The 19,926-nt window shown below is 50.0% G+C and overlaps 1 pseudogene; it reads right to left on the reverse strand.

Annotated features, from left to right (window-relative positions):
* Positions 1-2,112: 2,112 nt before the first annotated feature.
* On the reverse strand, positions 2,113-19,917 carry LOC101281701 (ester hydrolase C11orf54 homolog; annotated as a pseudogene).
* Positions 19,918-19,926: the final 9 nt, after the last annotated feature.

The following is a 19,926-nucleotide window of genomic DNA, read 5'->3' on the forward strand; positions in this document are numbered from 1 at the left end:
AGAAAATCTTGAAAGAAGCCAGGGCGGTGGGTGTGGGTGGGAACCCACCTTACCTACAGAGGGACAAGGATGAGAATTACATCAGACATCTCTTCAGAAACCATTCAAGCAAGAAGAGATTTGAGTCAAATATTTAAAGTGTTGAAAGAAAAAGCCTGACAACCTAGAATTCTGTATCCAGTTAAATTATCCTTCAAATCTGAAGGGAAAATAAACTGAGGGCATTTGTCACCAGTAGACCTGCCTTGCAAGAAATATTTTTCAAAGTTCTTCAGAGAGAAGGAAAATTCAGATCTACATAAAGAAAGAGCATTAGAAACGGAATAAATGAAGGTAAAATTGAATCTTGTATTTTCCTTACTTGTAATTGATTAATAGATAACTTCAAAATTATAAAAGCAAAATGCATTGGGTAATTATAGCTTGTGAATAAGCAAAACTAACGACAACAATACTATAGGAAACAGAAGGAGGAATGGATTGAGAAGACTGTGTTATAAGGTATCTTCACTACCCATGAGGTGAGATGGTGTTAGTTGATAGTGGACTTGGATCAGCTATAAATGTATATTGCAAACTCTAAGGCAACCATTAAAAAAATTTTTTTAAAGAAGCATAATTGATATACTAGAGAAGAGAGAAAAATGAAGTCATAGAGAATATGCTCAATTAAAACCAGAGAAGGCAGAAAAAGAGAAGACAAAAATTAACAAGTACAATAAATAGAAACAACTACAGTAGATATTAATCCAACTATATCAATAATCACTTTAAACATCAAGGTCTAAATACACCAATTAAAAGACATGGACTTACAGAGTGGATAAGAAAACAAGACCTGACTATATGTTGTCCACAAGAAACCTGCTTTAAATGTAATGACACAGATGCATTAAAAATAAAAGGGTGGAAAAAGATAGATCATTCTTTTTAATGAAAAGAAAGCAGGAGTGGATATTTAAATTCAGACAGAGCAGACTTCAGAGTAACGAAAGTCAGAACGATAAGGAAGGAAGGAAGGAAGGGAAGGAGGGAGAGAGGGATGGGGGAAAGAAGAAAAGAGGTGTTTGGGTTTTTTTTTTAACATCTTTATTGGAGTATAATTGCCTTACAATGGTGTGTTAGTTTGTGCTTTATAAGAAACTGAATCAGCTATACATATACATATATCCCCATATCTCCTCCCTCTTGCGTCTCCCTCCCACCTTCCCTATCCCACCCCTCTAGGTGGACACAAAGCACCAAGCTTATCTCCCTGTGCTATGCGGCTGCTTCCCACCAGCTATCTATTTTACATTTGGTAGTGTGTATATGTCCACGCCACTCTCTCACTTCGTCCCATCTTACCCTTCTCCCTCCCCATGTCCTCAAGTCCATTCTCTATGTCTGCATCTTTATTACTGTCCTGCCCCTAGGTTCTTCAGAACCTTTTTTTTTTTTTTAGATTCCATATATATATGTTAGCATACAGTATTTGTTTTTCTCTTTCTGACTTACTTCACTCTGTATGACAGACTCTGGGTCCATCTACCTCACTACAAATAACTCAATTTCGTTTCTTTTTATAGCTGAGTAATATTCTGTTGTATATATGTGCCACACCTTCTTTATCCATTCATCTGTCGATGGACACTTAGGTTGTTTCCATGTCCTGGCTATTGTCAATGATAGTCATTTTCACAATGTTGATTGTTCCAATCCAAGAACATGGTATATCTCTCTGTTTGTATCACCTTTAATTTCTTTCATCAGTGTCTTATAGTTTTCTGCATACAGGTCTTTTGTCTCCTTAGGTAGGTTTATTAATAATCACTTGATTCTTAATCGTGTTTATATTTAATTATAAACATAAGATTTATTTTTAGAATAAAAAGAATGAAAAACATCTCCATCATGTGTCTTTGTTCCCAATAATCCCTTTCAGATAGATCTGTGAAGTAATACAGAGCACAGTGTCGACATACCTTTCATTTCAAAGGCCAAAAAAAATAGAGCTTAAGTAGTGAGATCATTTCTATTAGGCTTTATGTTAGTATCAATTAATGAGTTAATCAGTCAAACGAGTATCTGTTGATTTAATCTCACCTAAATGAATGGGTCTCTATTGGTTTATCAATGTGATAGAGCATCAGAGTTCAATGGGCAGGAAGAAAATTCTGCCGGCATAATGTGAGTCTTCACTTTTCCTTTCTGAATCACGAAAGTACCTCTCATTCCTACAGGCTTATCTCCATAATGTTTTTCAAGAGTCTGTCTTATACAAGTCACGAAGTTAAGTTTTCCAGTTCTTCTTTTGGCTTTCACCTCAATGACCTTTTAGTTCCTTGGAAAAATGCTATCGCTTACTAAATATTTTTTTTATTTAATTTTTTAAATTTTTTTTTATTTAAAAAAATTTTTATTTTACTTAAAAAAAATTTCTTTAATTTTATTTAATTTTTTATTTAATTTTTTTATTTTATTTAATAAAAAAATCTTTTTTATTTTAATTTTTGTTTGCATTGGGTCTTCATTGCTGCATGTGGGCTTTCTCTAGTTGCAGCGAGCAGGGGCTACTCTTTGTTGCAGTGCGCGGGCTTCTCATTGCAGTGGCTTCTCTCGTTGTGGAGCACAGGCTCTAGGCGCGTGGGCCTCAATAGTTGTGGCACATGGGTTTAGTTGCTCCACGGCATGTGGGATCTTCCCAGACCAGGACTCAAACCCATGTCCCCCTGCATTGGCAGGCGGATTCTTAACCACTGAGCCACCAGGGAAGCCCAACGTATTATTCTTAACCTTAGTTTTAAATGAGACTCTCACTCTGCCTGTAGTATTTTCTGAATCTTTTATAACTGGGTTATTTAAAGAGGTTTGGGACTTGGGTAGCTTTGGATTTTCTGAAGAAAACTACAGTAGTTGCAGTAAGCATTCAAAGTTTTAGCTATCTGAGAACTTTTGGAGAATACTGCATTCCTAAAACAAAATCACCTTTCCAGGTTGGCCTTCACTGGCAAAAAGATTAGCCAGTAATGCAAACCCCAAATCGTGATATTTCTCACTGTATTTCCCTAGTAGGCACCCTCCATCTGCAGAGTTAACATGAGCAAAGTAACGTCCATTCACAGGAGGTTTGTGTTCACTTTCCTTGTGAACAACTGGCATAAACTCAGAATTGAATCCAAGAGTCGGAAATGGGCCTGCTTCTGCTCCAAGAACAAAAGCTCCAGGAAGCTGGATTTCTCCTGCGATTTTATTTAGATCATAATTTTTTTTTATTTATAAGAGGCAATAAGTAAGGCACACCTCCTACTTCTGCAATTCTAGTTTTCCCACAGATACCTTTTACGGGAAAGGTAAATGGCTCCTTAGTCAAATTAGGGCAATCCACTACAGAGACCTGGACATCAGCAAAGGTATCCGTTAGCCCCTTCTGCAGAACTCCAAACTCCGGAACTCCACACTCCAGAGGCCCTCCTTTCGATGTGCTGCCTCTCCCCTTCTGCCGAAAAGAGGTATTTTTAAAAAAGAGTCCAGGGTTTCCCTGGTGGCGCAGTGGTTAAGAATCCACCTGTCAATGCAGGGGACACGGGTTCAAGCCCTGGTCCGGGAAGATCCCACATGCCGCGGAGCACCTAAGCCCGTGCACTACAACTACTGAGCCTGCACTCTAGAGCCCGTGGGCCATAACTACTGAGCCCACGTGCCACAACTAATGAAACCTGCACGCCTAGAGCCTGTGCTCCACAATGAAAGAAGCCACTGCAATAAGAAGCTCGCACATCACAATGAAAAGTAACTCCAGCTCACTGCAACTAGAGACAGTCCGTGTGCAGCAATGAAGACCCAATGCAGCCAAAAATAAATAAATAAAAAATAAATAAATGTATTAAAAAAAAAAGAGCCCAACCAAGAAGAAAATATGTCTCCAGAAACAGAAGAGAATTTCTCTCCGTTGCTTCACCCTCTAGAAAAACTTAATAAACATTATGCATTCAGTAAAACAAATGCTGGAAGACAAAATGATTTTCAAATCCTATTTAAGATATAAACTGACCAAAGGGAACAGACTTTTTAAAAAAATTTTTACATAACTAAGAAATAAAATTTTAAATGACAGAGAACACAACAGATACAGCTGGAAATCAAATATTAACAGAGAGAAAAGGCATGAGATGAAATGAATACACATGAAAAGGGCAAAGAGATCAAAGCTGAGGGAAGCTAACAGAGGTGGAGGCCTGTCGCAGGAGATGCGATATAAGCGTTTGGGGGTGTCCCTGGATTACAAAGCCCAACAGTGACAATGTATTCAAAGACATGAAGCAGGAAACTTTCCCTGAAATGAAGAAAAACCTCTGAAACTTTATACTTAAAAAACTCATATGTTCCAAGAAACTTTTCTTTAAAATGCCCAACACCGAGATATGCTGTAATTGAACAACTGAATTCCAAAGACAGAGAAAGACTTCTTCAAACATTGAAGCAGGAAAACAGATCAGGGAAAAGGAGGGAAATATTTGAGCTGATCTGACTTTTCCACAGAAACACGTTGCACCAGAAAACAACTTCCACAAAGTCCAGACGGGCCGTGGATGTGACCTGGAAACGTTACATGTAGGCAAGATGTTCAAATCAACACAGTGGCTAGATGCTCCACACACAAGAGGACACACATCCCTGGAGAAAACTCCTTGGGAGAGTTTTGGACAGAGAACTGGAGTCAATTTTTTGACAGTGAGATCCAACCAGCAAGAGAGTCATCAAAAAAGAATTCAGACCAAATATACAACTACCCTACAACCCAGCAATTCCATTCCTAGAAACACCCTAACAGAAAAGAGGGCAAATGTCCAGACAAAGACCTGCACATGAATGTTGGAAGCAGCTTTATTCATTGTAGCCCAAATCTGGAAAGAACCCAAACGTGCATCCACAGGAGAATGGACAAACTGTGATACATCCACACAGTGAACACTACCCAGCAGTGATGCAGGAACTACTGGTCCACAAGACACTGATGGATCTCCCAGTGGAAGAAACCAGATGCACATTTTACAAGAGTCAGTTTTCCCAACTCAACTCACTTTACGTGACGATCAAGAACAGGCAACACAGGGCTTCCCTGGTGGCGCAGTGGTTGAGAGTCCGCCTGCCGATGCAGGGGACACGGGCTCGTGCCCCGGTCCAGGAAGATCTCACATGCCGCGGAGCGGCTGGGCCCGTGAGCCATGGCCGCTGAACCTGTGCATCCAGAGCCTGTGCTCCGCAAAGGGAGAGGCCACGACAGTGAGAGGCCCGCGTACCGCAAAAAAAAAAAAAAAAGAACAGGCAAAACAGATCCAGTGATAGAAGTCAGGACAGAGGTTACATTCGGGGGCTTAAACAGAAGAGGTGCTGGAAATGGTCTGAGTGACCTGGGTGGTGATGACACAGGTGTGTGCACGTGTGAAAATTCATCAGGGTGCACTTTGTGTGTGTTCACAGGGAGAAGAAAGGAGGGAGGGGAGGAGGGAGGAAGGCCACCCGCCAGGTCACAGTCACACAGCAGAAAAGAGCGGCCCACCGAAAGGACCGTCAGGGTGACGGCTGATTCCAAACTCGGGGAAACGTCAACCACTGCGGACGAGGAAACCCAAGGCTAATGCAACAGCAGCGTCAGTTATTTCGTAGTGAGGAGAGTGGAGCACAAATACTCTGCAGCTCCAGGAGGCCGATCTGGAGGGAGAATCAGGTAGTGTAGACGCTTGGGTGCAGGGAAGCCCACAAGCCAGGGGCAACGCAGAAGGCATCGCCCCCAGGTTCCTACAAGCAACGTCAAGCCCCACATCTCCGATGAGGGGAGCGTGACATTGTTCTGAAATGAAGGCGCTCCGACAGCAAGGACCCATGTGCCTGGCGTGTTCAGCGCCCTTTGCTGCTCTAACAAGTTGCCGCAACCTGAGTGGCTTAGAACAGCATGGATTTATTCTCGTAGAGTTCAGGAGGTCAGAATTCTGAAATGCTTCTTACTGGACCAAAATTCAGGTGTATCAGGGCTGTCTTCCTTCCCCGAGGCTCTAGGGGAGACTCTGCTTCTTTGCCTTTTCCAGTTTCTAGAGGCTGATGCATTCCTTGGCTTGTGGCCCCTTCCTCTATCTTCAAAGGCAGCAAAGTCATCACTCCAACCTCTGCTTCTGGCCTCACATTCTCTCTCTCTCATCCTCCTGCCTCCCTCTTATAAGGACCTCTATGAATACATGGGGCCCATTCAGACAATCCAGGTTAATTTTCCCATCTTAAGATTCTTCAACACGTCCGCAAAGTCCCTTTTGCTACATAAGGTGACATATTCATAGGTTCCAGAGATTAGGACTTGGGCTTCTTTGGGGGCCATTATTCTGCCCACCACACCCAGAGACAGAGCTTCATTTATGCAACATCTCAGAGCCTCGATCTCAGACTTCTGATTGGTCCAGGGTGGGTCACACGCCCATCCCTCATCCAATACCCAGGAAGAGAGGAGGGAAATTCTGGTGGGCATCTCTGAACCATAGCAACCAAGTGGATCTGTGCTCAGCTAACTCCAGAGGGGACCTGAGAGAGATGACAGGACCCACCCGCGCCACATCCCCAGGTCCCTCACCAGAGGCTGAGCTGGCCTCACATCATGGGTCCTCCTTAGCCAACCAGGCAGGACAGCAGAGCCGGCCGCCCACGCCTCCAGCCCTGTCCACACCTGCTTCCCTGCCCTCATTTTTGCTGATCCTGGGCCAGCAGACGAGTGAGGCTGCCAGCTCTTGGCACAGTGCTGATGTCCCCCGAGGCCGGCGAGGTGTGACGGTGACTTGTTATGAGGCTAGCGTGGGGAAGACTGGACTTTCTCACCCCTGGTGTCTGGAGACAGCTGCTCTAAATTCCCCTGAGCTCCCAGCCCAGAGGGAAGGAGAGCAAAGCCAGAAACGTAAAAGAGAAGCAGATTCCCGGTGCTGAGAGCCAAGGGCCAGGGCCCCGGCTGCTTGGAGGGGAGCTCCCCGCTGCTGGGGGTAAAACCCAAGCCCCTCCCACACTGACGAGGCCGGGCGTGGTCTGGCTCGTGGTCCCCACTTCTCCAGGCTCATCCTAGCCTTCTTCCTGCTTCAGTCTCCCCCTGCACCTTCCAGCCTACCTACTTTTGCCTACCTGGACCTGCTGCCTGGAACACTGTCCCTGCCCCATCCTTCCCCTGGCCAAATCCCACTCATCTTTCCAGTGTCGGGATACATGTTCCTTCCTCCTGGAATAAGGTCTGTCTGAACCTCGCAGACTGTGAGATGCCCCCTCTCCACAACCCCTCGGACACATGCACCCGTGTCTTCACTTGTCTGTCTCCCTGTGTTGGGTCACAAGCTTCGTGTCCCTTCTCAGATTCTCCCAGGTGCCCCTTCCTTCCCTCTTGGATGACACCACCCCACACCTCCACTTCCATACGTGAGATACCACACAGAGGGGACCCTGGCTTTTCTAGCAGCCCAGAGGGGCTGGATGAGGTGCCTGGGGAGGAAGTGTGTTAGGGGGGATTCCCTGAGCCGGGCAGAACGCCTTCTCCTTTCTCTCTCCCGTGACTCCTTGGAGATGCGGTTCCTCCTTGAAGCCCTTCCAGGGAAGTTCGTGTGCTGGGTGAACACACCTGCCGGGCAGCCCACTCTGTCCCTCCTCAGCACTTTGGGTGTAGCAGCCAGTGCCCTGCAACACCGCCCATCAAATCCTCCCTCACCACCTCACCTCCCTCTCCATCACCTCCACTGCCCTGGGCTTGCTCCTCCCCAGTACATCAGAAGTCACCTAATCCTTGCCTCAGGTTCTGCTTTCTAAAGGATCCCTGCTCTTTGAAGACAGGAACATGTCTTATTCATTATTTTAATCCCAGTGCCTGGCAATGAATATATGAGGAGTGATGTGTTCATTCATTTTTCTGACACTCACTTTGCCAATGAAAAATAAAAGCACAGAGGAGGTGAGTGGAAGTTCTCTTTTAGCATCCTTGGTCAGAAATTGATCTAATGGCTGAACTGGAATCCTTATGCTCTTATCAACAGGTGGGGAATTGAGAACCTCTTTTCACTTCTGTGAAGATGAACCTGGTTGATATAAATTCAGAGAGCTGGAAACACAAGAGGTTTCCTCTCCAGGCCTCGGAGCTTTCCCAACTGTCCGGAGGTGAATTAACCTTGAGCTTGGACTTGTGCCGTCTACAAGGCACATGTCTTTCAGCTACTTTCTTGCAGGTCCTTAAACCATGACACGTGGACGTATCAGCACAGTGACAGCCTCCCTCTACCCCGGGTTTCAGCTGCTTTTGAACCACGTGCCCCAATAAAATGAGGCATAAAGGTGTCTGTTTCACATCTTGCAGCAAAGTGCAAGAAATTTCTCCAGATCACTTCCTGAAACAAAGTCCCCTCCGTTCTGAGAGGAGGCAGCCAGATGTAGCCAGTACACCTTGAGAACTTGGCCCCCTAGAGGAGGGACGACCCTCAGTGCCTCTCCAGCATGGTTGCGTATCCAGTCGTTCAAACAGAAGGCGAGTGACTTTTGCGCTTCTCTCCGGTAGTAACAGTGTGTTTTGTGATATTGCTTTTGTAAGTTTCCCAAGCATGACTCACAATTCTTCCGTTTGCTTGGCTGTTTCCTAATAGTACAACCTAATTAAGCATGATTAGCTTTCAAATTGCGTTAGACTGAGGCCCCCACATGTAGAGAACCCTGAATCTAATTAGAGGCCACCGTGAGCATCGGAGAAGCCTGCAGACGTGACACCACTCCACGAAGCATAATTGTCTGCTGGATTTTCTACTTCAATGTTCTTAGTGATGAGAGTTTAAAAAAAAAAAGTGGGAAAAATACTATGTTTTTCAGCTGCCGTGATGACTTGAACAAATAGCTTTGCATCCTCATATAACGTATTTCCGGTAGACATTTCAGAAAGGAGGTGATCATAAAGTGTCTTATAAAGAATGGACGTGTCCCTTTGCAGCTTTTCCCTCCGTCCTTCAAAATGACTTCATAACATTTATTTTATTTCTTTATCTTTCAACTAGCATGTTTGTATTTATTCTTATAAACTTACAAGCGCTGTGGAAGCCTAAGGCAAGAGTTCTGGAGAGTACTCTGTGTTCTAAACACCACACAGCACCACTCCCATCTGGGCGGTGAGCCTGAGTTCACCCCTCTGCCCAGGGTGCTGGAACCTGCAGACCCTCCCAGCACCCTTTACTGAGGTGGTTCCGGGCACTTCGGTGCCTTTTTTGGTGATATTTTAGCCTGTGGCCTCTGTAGTCCCAGACAGTCAACCATTTCCACCCTTGCCGCACACCGTCCTGTGTGTTCAAGGTAATGGCTCTCACACAGGGTCAAGCTCTGGAACATCCTCTGGGGACACGTGTGGCCAAAGACACCAGTGTTGATTTACAGCAAGACATTCCAGAGGACCTGAGCCTGGGGGTCCTGCTGCCACTGACTTTATAACATTCCCATGTTAAAAGGAAGCAGCCACGGGACTTCCCTGGTGGCACAGTGGTTAAGAATCTGCCTACCAATGCAGAGGACGCGGGTTCAATCCCTGGTCCGGGAAGATCCCACATGCCGCGGAGCAACTAAGCCCATGTGCCACAACTACTGAGCCTGCGCTCTAGAGCCCGCAAGCCACAACTACTGAAGCCCAAGCACCTAGAGCCCATGCTCCGCAACAAGAGAAGCCACCGCAATGAGAAGCCCGTGCACCGCAACGAAGAGTAGCCCCAGCTCACCGCAACTAGAGAAAGCCTGCACACAGCAACGAAGACCCAACACAGCCAAAAATAATTAATTTTTTAAAAAATGAAGTATCCACAGCATTGGTGCCAAGACCCAGTCAAACTCCTGTTAGCCCCAAGCCTCCCGGGAGCTCATGCTGGAGGATTTCTTTTGACTGTTTCTGAAACAGAGAGGGACTTGGGGCAAAGAGAGGAGGCCTATGAGGTCCCAGCCCTGAGGACACCCCAACTTGGTTGATGAGATCACTGAGAACCTAAGTGAGAAAACAAAGCACGACTGGGGTCCATCTCCCAATAAAACCCAAACCCAATACATGATTTAACTAGTTTGGGGACTGAAAGTAGAAAAAGTTCAGTGGTTGCTTTTTGGGGAAAAAAAAATTGGCTGGGGGCAGGGGGATGAGTCAATGCTTTTCCTGCCTGAAGTTTAGTGCAATGAACTTCATTTTCTCATGTTTCTGCTCCATTGGGCCGCCAGGAGCCGTCCACCCTCTCCGGCCAGGGGCTGACCGTGCCCTCCAGTCCTGAGGCTGCTTTGGCCGCCCGGCTCCAGGGAAGAGACGTTTGGGGCTGGCTGGGCTGGGGCAGGCGGTCGGACCCACCCCTCCCTCCCGCGTGGGTGGGTGGGCCATCCAGAGGCGTGTTCCCGGGAGAAGGGACAGTTCTGATGTGAGACTGAGCTGGCGGCAAGGCGCAGGGGCTGGGAACGTAGTAATGGTTGGATGGTGGACAGCTGCTTAAGGGCCGGAAGTTGATGGAATCACTTGAATCGGGTCAGCCAGCCCCACAGTAGCTGTGCCTGTCCACCGGGTCTCGCAAAGACCAGCACAGAGTCCACGGCCAGAGCAAGCAGCGAGGCATCGCTCCCTGCCTTTTCCCAGGAGCACAGAACTCACACCCCTCCAGGAGCCAGAGGCCCGGGGCTTTGGAGGCGTTTAGGAACAGAGCCTCAGCCCGGCACTCTCGTTCCCAGATGCCACTGGTGAGACCGGCTGGTGGCTCTCAGGCTGCTGGAGGGGACCAGTGCGGCCAGACTCTGGAGGCCAGTGGATGACGGATGCTGTGCAGGGACGCTAGCTTCGCACATCTCACCTCGGGACCTTGTTACCCGTTCATGATGAGGGTGTTTAAAAAGCTTTCTAGCGATTTGACGCCACAGTGACATCCGAGCACGTGACCAGTGCATAGCCAGGCCTGGGCACCAAGGGGTTACCTCCAGGTCTCTGGCAGATTGGAAACAAAATACCCAGCCCTTTGCCACACTTACTGTGGGGAGCTGTAACTGGCAGCCTCCCCTCTGAACCTGCTCGAGGTCCCCACTGAGAGCACCCAGAAATGGGGGGACACATGGCACGAGGGAGGGGCTAGGGCCAGCTTTCCATCGGTCAGGCTGGTGCTGCCCAGCACCCGCCCCCACGTGGTCTTCAGATGCGCACAGGGACCTGATTCGGAGCCACAGGCTACGGTGGGAATCCTGGGTAGGACCCTGTGTCCCCAGGTATCTTCGGGAGGCTGTGCAGCCTAGTGGTTCTCTGTGTGGGCCCTGGAGCCAGGGGGCTTCGGTTCAGCTTCTTGGTTCTATATCCTTGGCAAGTTACTTTGGTTCTCTGTGTCTCAGCTTACTGATCTGTGAAATGGGCCTCGAGGCGGGGGCACAGCTGGCAGATAGCATCAACTGGGTGCATGAGGCCCTGTGTCATTTTGTCCTTCCCCGGTGGGGGGGGGTCTTCCCTCTCGATTCAGGTCTCCCCACAAAGGCCACCTCCTCAGAGTGGTCTTCCATGACCCCCCTTTCTCCACAGGTCACCTCATCCCCTCCCATCACGTGTCACTCCTGGGTAGCGTATTTTTATTTGTTTCTTTATATGGCCTGTGGCTCTCCCAGTAGAACACGAGCTTCGGGAGAAAAGACTCCATCAGTCCTGCCTGTGGCCGCATCCTGGTGCCGATAGGTTCTGGGACAAAGGAAGTACCAAGAAATATTTGTGAACAAAAGACCAGATCTTTTCACGCGCCCATCCCGGCTTCCCACCCGGCACAGGTCGATGTGGGTCCCGTCACACCTGAGCCAAGCACAGGGGAGCCCCCGGGAGATGCCGGATGCAGCTCCCATGGGTTACACGCCCCCAGCAAACATGCAAGGAGCCGTCCTCAGGCTGGGTGCCAGGGCTCCTGGGCCTCCCGGGCGCCATCCCCCGTCAAACCAGTTGTGAGTGATCTATACACGTTGCCAAAACAGCGCCTGCTTCCTTCAGCTCCTTACCGTGGAACGCTGTGTTTCAGACTCTCCAGAAAGCCGGCACCCAGAGAGGTGCTTTCCACATCCCCAGATCCCCTCTCCCTTGAGAGGGAGAGTCGCAACGCCCCATGTCTGAGCGAGGAAAGGTTGGCAGATATCAGTCCCCGCCCCCCACCAGCTTTGCACAAGCAGTCCCAGAAGCCTCTGGAGCCTGTATGGGTTGACACCTCCCCGAGTTTCCAAAACGTTTGGCTGGAAATAGGAAAAGTGGAACCACGTTGTGATACAGAGGAAAGCTGAGACGCCGGGCGAGCAAACTCCCCTGGACGTTGCATTTTCAGCAAAGAGCCTCCTTCAGCCCACAGGTCCCATCAGCAGCCAGCCCGGTCAGCGATGGCTCCACGGGCCTCCCACTTCCTGGACCCTCAGGCTCTTCTTCTGCTAAATGGGGGTGATGAGAGTTCTCACCTCACCAGTTAATACAAGAGCAGCACGAAATGCCGTATGTGTCACGTGATGTACCTGCCATAAACCTAAGTCCCCTTCCCCCCGCACCCTGGATATTTGGGTGGTGGAGTACATCACTGATAGGTTATTTTCTCTATTTAAGAAGGTCCATCTCTTTGACTTCATTTCTGACCACCCACCCCCTCATTCACTGACTTTATGGATTCTTCAGTAAGATAAGCTCATTCCTACCTCAGGGCCTTTGCACTTGCTATCCTCTCTGCCTGGAGCTCTTCGATATTTTCATGGCCACCTCCTGATCATTGTTCAGGTTTTATCTCAATGTCACCTCCCTAGAGAGCCTTCCCTGCCCCTTCACCTCAAGATTCCCCGACCCCTCCCCCCAGCCCAGCTTCCTGCTCTGTTTTCACGACTTCCTCATGGGAAGTAGCCACAGCAACAATCTGCTTCTCCCACTAGAAGGTGGATTCTCTCCTTCCAAGAGGACAGAATCCACCTTGAATGGAATCTTTTTTTAAAGCTTCAAGCAAAGCACCAGGCTGTGCTCTCCACAGCCCACCCCAGGAGCCCTGCAGTTCTTGGGGGTCATGATGGGGCAGGTGGGGTGCCCTGGTGGAGGGGATCGCTGCGAACCATGGGCTGGATAGGACCGCCCACTGCAGGGCAGGATCCCCACCCGGGGAGGGTTTCTAACCACCTTAGCGGAGGCAGGTTTCAGAAGGGACCCTTGGTGGCCATGGTGGAGGCCGTCCACATGCTCTACCCGGTCTGCTGCCCGGGGGCCTGTGGGACCCCTGGGGGAGACAGAAAACCGGAAGTCAGGAAACAGGAACTCTGAGCACATCTCAGCCTCTCACTTGCTGTGTGACTTTGAGCAAGTCACTTCCCCATTCTGGGTCTCAGTTTCCTCAACAGTAAAATGGACAGAGTAAGACTGATGCCAGCTTTGCCTCCACTTTTGCCTCTTCCCAGCTGTGCTGTCCTGGGGGAGTCACCCCACGCACCTGGGCGCATTTCCTAGGATCTCAAATGGGACGAGACTTGTATCCACCTCATAGGATTAAACTAATGATACTAATACTGACAGAAGCTTCCTTGCACTTAGTAGGTGCTCAGTAAATATCCGGCTCATGATCAGAGGCTGGGAATCTGCTCAGACCACTCCCAGGAAGAGGAGGAAGGACCTCCACCATGAACACGGCAGGGGATGCAGAAAGATTTTTTGTAAATGGTGGCGAGGCTGGAAAAAACAAAAGCGTGAGCTGGGAGGAGTAGAGGGTGTGTTTCCACCTGGGCTGGTCGGTGGGTGGGAGCTGGTGCCCGCTTTGGACACAGCTGGCATTTTTAGCACCAACCTGGGGTCTGGACCTCTTGGCTCCCAGCTGCTCATTAAGTGAAGCCATCTGATTCCTCGACGCGGGACAGGTAACCAGCAAAGAAACCAAGATGGCTGGGAGACCCACCCCTGACACATTCCTCCCTTCTCAGAGCTTTGAGGGGGTCAGAGAGTTTGGGGACCAGGAAGAAAGCGTAGTCTGGGAAATATTAACTGCACACCCACAGCTGACCAGACGGGCAGAACCCACAGTGACTTCCAGGCGAGTCCGGGGCTGGAGAGTGGCTCAGCCAGAAAGCCGCCTTCTAAAGGCTCGATCACAAGCAAACGTGAGCCATGTTACGAGTGCGGCAAAGTCAAGGCTGGACAAGCCCAGTTCTTTCCTGAGTCCTGTCGGCAGGAAAACCATCCAGAAAGTGTGCACTCAGAGCCCTTTCTCGTGGAACTTCAGAAGGCAAAGGGGTAGAGTGGGGATGAAAAGACCCAGATTTTGGTCTCGGCTGTCTCCTAGCAGCTGTGTCACTGTGGGCAAGTCGCTCCCACTCTCTGTATCCGTGTAAAAAGGGTAAAACTAAGGACTAAGAGGCTCCTAGAGGCTGTGCCGTTGTAGGATTATACGATTCAAAGGCTCCTTGGCATCTGAGTTTTTTGCTCTCTCTCTGAAAACCTAAAGGGCAGTGGGGGGGGGGGAAGGGGTGGGGGATGTTGTTTGCACAGAGGAAATCAAAATCAAGTTCTAATCCTTTAGGTTTTCAAAAGCCATGCCCAAATCCTGAGATTGCCAGGAATCTGTCCGTTGTAAGAGACAGAAAGCCCAGCTCAAACCAGCTTGAGCAAAAAGGCATGTTTATTTGTTCCCGGAATGTAAAGATGTGTTGGTTTCAGGAATGGTGGTATCCAGGGGCTCAAATAATGTCACCACCTTGTTTTTCCTCTCACCCCAGTTCTGTAATTCAGAACGACATTTACCTAGTGGTAGCTAATCCACCCCTCCAGGCTATAGCACCTATGTCTTCAGCAGCCCTGATGGAAAGAGATTTCCTTTCCTGTTTGTTCCAAGGAAACTCCAAGGATTGCTTTGGATTTGCCAGCCTTGTTCGCATGTCCATCCCTGAACCAGTCCCTGAGGTCTGGGTTTAAATCCAGCCCCACCATTTACTATATGTGACCTAGGATGAGGAACTTAGCTGCAGTCGGTTTCCCACGGCTGTGATGACAAATTACCACACACTTAGTAGCTGGAAGCAACACAAAATTATTATCCCAGAGTTCTGGACGTCAGAAGTCCAGAATGGGCATCACTGGGCTAAGATCAAGGTGTTGGCAGGGCTGATTCCTTCTGGGGGCTCTAGGGGAGAACCCCTTTCTTTGCCGTCGCTGCCTTCCAGAGCCGGCCCCCCGCCTTCACTGTGGCCCCCTCCCCCACCTTCAAAGCCAACAATGTCCACCGAGTCTTCCTCACATCACATGACTCTGACGCTGCCCACCTGCCTCCCTCTTTGACTTATGAATACCCTGTGATTCCGCTGGGGCACCTGATAACCCAGGATCGTCTTTCCATCTCAAGGTCAGCTGATTAGCAACTTTAATTCCACCTAATCTTCCTTTGCCACGAAACGTAACATGTTCACAGGCTATGGGGATTCGGCTGTGGACAGCTGGGAGGCCACTAGTCTGCCCACCACACTCACCTCACTGCCATTGTCTGTAAAATTGGACAGTAGCATTTGTCCCTCAAAGGATCATGCTGAGGCGGAAAGGAGAGCCCTCAGCATAGAGCCTGGCACACAGTAGGTGCTCAACAAGTGAACAGGTCACCCACCAGCCTCAGAATCTGTGGACTTACTCACGAGCATTTCTGAGGAGCTTCATAGTTATGTTGGAAGAAAGGCAGCACATGGTTTGGGTGACAAGCAATGTCGAATAGAATAAGGACTCAAGGGTGCAATGCCCCACGTCCCGGGGCTACCTCTGTGACTGCCATTTGGACAAGGCGGAGAGGGTATGTTTTTACCAGACACCACCCCATGGGAGGGCCCAAGAGAGAAGGAAAAACGCCAGAGCCACCCAGGAGGGTGGTGGCAGCTCTGTAACAAGGACACTGGGGGTTACTGACACCTCACCCCACTCGCCATCCCTCTGTCCACTCGTCCCAGATTAGAAGCGCAGCCCTTGGTGGCTGGAGCACACGGGGCACTGGGCACATGTGGCTGCTTGATTGACAGTCTGCATCTGAATAACGACGGGATGCAGAGAGGTTTAGTGAGGTGGGGTCCCAGCTGCTCTGCCAGCCTCCACTGTCCTGGTGGCTATATGGGGCTCCGCCGTTGTCTGGCAGCACGTGGCCCGGGACACAGTCAATGTAAGGAAACGTTTGGTGAATGAAGATGCAGCAGGGAGGGAACTGAAGCTGGAGTCCGAGCGTTGGTTCTGCCGCTGCCCGGCTCTGAGCCTCAGTTTCCCCATCTGCAGGTGAGAGAACCCCTTGCTGCTGAGCACACAGTGTGCCCTCTTGACATGGCCGCTGCAGGAGGCACCAAGAGCGGCGAGGACTGTCCTTATCCTCAGCTGCCTCCCAGCCTCGGCCTCCGTGGATCTCCAGTCTGGGTCCCATGGGGACTGTTGGGGTTGAAGAGACTAATTCTGCCAATTCATGAGCCCACTTTATAAACGAGGACTTGGAGGCACAGAGAGGGGAAGGAACTGGCTGAAGATCACACAGCTTAGAGGAGGGCGGGTCAGGTGCCCCAGCCCCAGCTTCAGCATCCCAGAGGAGTGGCCAGCAGGAGCCTGCTCTGCTTACCTTTCCAGGTGGAAAATAAGAGAGAAATACGGCCAAACAATGGGAAACGCCAACCCGACCCCATCCCTTACTCTCTTTCCCTTCCCTGCTCAATGTTTCTGAGAGCTTAATTACAGGTTTAATGATCCCTCTTACACAGTCACTGTCGTTCTAACAGTGGTGCGAGCCTCTGGTAAAGCCCTCATCCCAATCAACTTTGTTTTTATTGATTTGTAAGCAGCTCAATGGTCTGGGAAAAGACAGCCCACCAGCCGACATCTCTCAGTCCCGCTGCATCACGGTGACACGCAGCGGCTGAGGCCACCCGCGGGCAGTTGGGACCTCTGTGATGTATGTCCACAAATGCACAGTAAATGACACCCCGTAATCTGGGGCGACAGGCAGGAACCATGCTGCATTGGATGGAGCGTTGGAAATAATTCTGCATCTCAACATTTCTCCATGTCTAGACAAGAAGTACTGCCTGCCTGCCTAAAATATTAAAATTTCATATGCTACTCCCAGAGAGGCCCTTTGGTTGTAAACATACAGAGACAATTTGAGTTTTCTTTCTTTTCCGTCAGGTTTCCTCTTTATAGCCAGTTGTGTACGTTGCAGAGCTGGAGAGGCACCGTGAATTTCGGGACCCGGGTGCTCCCCACCTTCTCGTTCGTGTCCTGGTTTCATGTCTGGTACAAGTCCTACATCTGTCACTCGGCAGTTGTTTGCGCCCTCAGTTTCCTCATCTGAGAAATGGTGGTGATAATTCTGATCTCACTGGGTAATTGTTGGGCTGGATGAAACATTACACAAGATAACCTCTGTGCTGGGTTGAAATGTCCTCCTGAAATCCACATCCACCTGGAACCTCAGGATGTGATCTTGTTTGGAACCAGAGTCCCTTCAGGTGTATCGAGTTAAATGAGGCATCCTGGAGCAGGGCTGGACCTCGTCCAATATGACAGCTGTCCTCAGAAGGAGAGGCGAGAGAAACAGAGACAGCAGACGCTGAGAGAGTTAACTAGTCAGTTCAGGCTGCCATAGCAAAAGACCACAGATGGGGTGGACAGGGGGTGCTTAAACAACAGAGATATATTTCTCACAGTTCTGGAGGTCACAAGTCCAAGATCAGGGTGCCAGCATGCAAGTTCTGTGGTGTCTTTTCTTATAACGGCACTAATCCCGTTATGGGGCCCCACCCTTATGACCTCATCTAACCCTAATTACCTCCCAAAGACTCCACCTCCTAATAACATCACATTGGGGGTTAAGACTTCAATATACAATTGGGGTGGGGGACACATTTAATCCATAACAAACAGAGAGGAGAAATACACAGAGAGAATCCATGTGATGACAGAGGCAGAGATTGGAGTGATGTGCCTACAAGCCCGAAATGACAAGATATGTCAGCAAACACCAGGACCCAGGAAGAGGCATGGAAGGCTTCTCTCCTCAGAGAAAGCCTGGTCCTGCCAACACCTTGATTTCAGACTTCTATCTTCAGAACTATGGAAGAATAAGAGTCTGTTGTTACATCACTCTATTTGTGGTTACGTTGTTACAACTGCCCCAGGAAACAAATACAATAATGATTTGTGGAATACTTGGCACACGCAGGCACCCATCCTCACAACCATGCTTTGAAATATAGAGATGACTATTAGCCCATTTTGCAGATAGGGAAACCAAGCTCCCAGGCACTCAAGTGACTTGCCCAACCTCATACTCAGGGAGTTCCTCTACCCCTCCTGCTTGGCCTCACCCACAGTTCAGGAGAGAATCCTGGGCAGGAATGGGAAGATACTCCCTGCCCTCAATCCCTCCTGCCCTGCCACAATTGCGGAGCCTGTGTCTGCGTTCCCCAGGCCAGAGCTCATCTTACTCCTGGAAGGCAATTCAGTACTTCTGGGAAACAATGTTTCGCAGAAGCCTAACACCTAAGTCCGAGGGGCATCCTGCTGGATCCCTCAACAGATATTAACAGAGCACCTACTTTGTGCCAGGCTCTGTGCTAAGCCCCTCAAGCCGTCAGTGAACCTGACACACCAGGGCCTGCCCTCTGGCGCTCCGTGCTGCAATGGGGCACCCTGAGGAGTCTGGACTGGGGGCAGAGGAGGGGCTTCCTGTCGGTGGTGACCACCACACTGAGAACTGGGGAGGTTGGGCGGCTGAAGCAGGGCTGGGAGGTGGCAGTGATGGAGAACTCTTGTCCGAGGAAGCAGCAGCACGTGCAAGGGCCTGTGGGTGGGAGATGGTGGGTCCACGTGAGGAGCTGAGAGGTCCAGTGCACCCATAGCCTGGGCGTGAAGAGATCAGGAGGTAGGAGAAAAGAGCAAAGAGGCAGGACCCCGGCAGATGGGGCTGGGTGCCGGGGCTGTCCTGAAGGCTGTGACGAGCCGCAGAAGGGCTCATAGAAGGAGCACGTGTGCAGTTTGGAAAGCTGGCTCCCCCGGGGGGACACTCTTCCTTCCAGGCTCCATCCTTCTCCACAGGCAGGGCTGGGGGCTCCCTGGGTCCTCCCTCTGCAGGTGGGGCCCAGGACCTCCTCAGAGGCTCCCAGCCCTGAATGGGGAAGCCTGGGGTTTGCACCTGCAGGGGCGTCTAAGGTCACAGTGAGTGGTGGCACCAGACAGGAGGGGACAGACAAGGGCAGACACCCGAGCAGGTATCCACAGAAGGCCCAAGGCATGCGGCCACCAGTCCACCTGCAGAGGAGCCAGCTGGTCAGGGCAGCCCCGCAAGCTGGGAACGGGAGCCGGGTGGGCCCCATAATCCAATATGACCAGTGTCCTTGTAAGAAGGCAGCCATGTGAAGACATGGACACACAGGGAGAGGGGCACGGGATGATGGAAGCAGAGACTGGACCGGCGCAGCTACAAGTCAAGGAACACCAAGGATGGCTGGCAGCCACCAGAAGCCAGGAAGAGACAAGGACGGAAGGAGACCCTACCGTTGCGGGAGGGAGCACGGCCCTGCCCACACGCCTTGGTTTGGGACTTCTGGCCTTCAGAACCCTGAGAGAATACATTTCTGTTGTTCGAAGCCAAGTTTGTGGCACTTTGTCACAGCGGCCCGGAGGAAACTGGTACACATTTTACAGGTAACGACTCTGGGCCTCCGTAGAGGATGTGAACAATGTCAGGTCACACGCTGGGACCAGTAGGACCCAGCCTTCCGACTTGGGTCCACTCCCACCCCTGCTAAGGCTATGTCTGTTCAATTAAATGTTTGTGGAGCTCAAACAAGACCTGTGTCCTCAGGAGGGGTTCCCAGACTGCCCCGGCCCACGGTGGCCTCACCTCTCATGAGCTTAAAGCCCACCTGGGGGCAGCACCCCATGGATGAACT

Source organism: Orcinus orca, chromosome 16 (genome assembly GCF_937001465.1).
Source record: "Orcinus orca chromosome 16, mOrcOrc1.1, whole genome shotgun sequence".
Classification (NCBI taxonomy): domain Eukaryota; kingdom Metazoa; phylum Chordata; class Mammalia; order Artiodactyla; family Delphinidae; genus Orcinus; species Orcinus orca.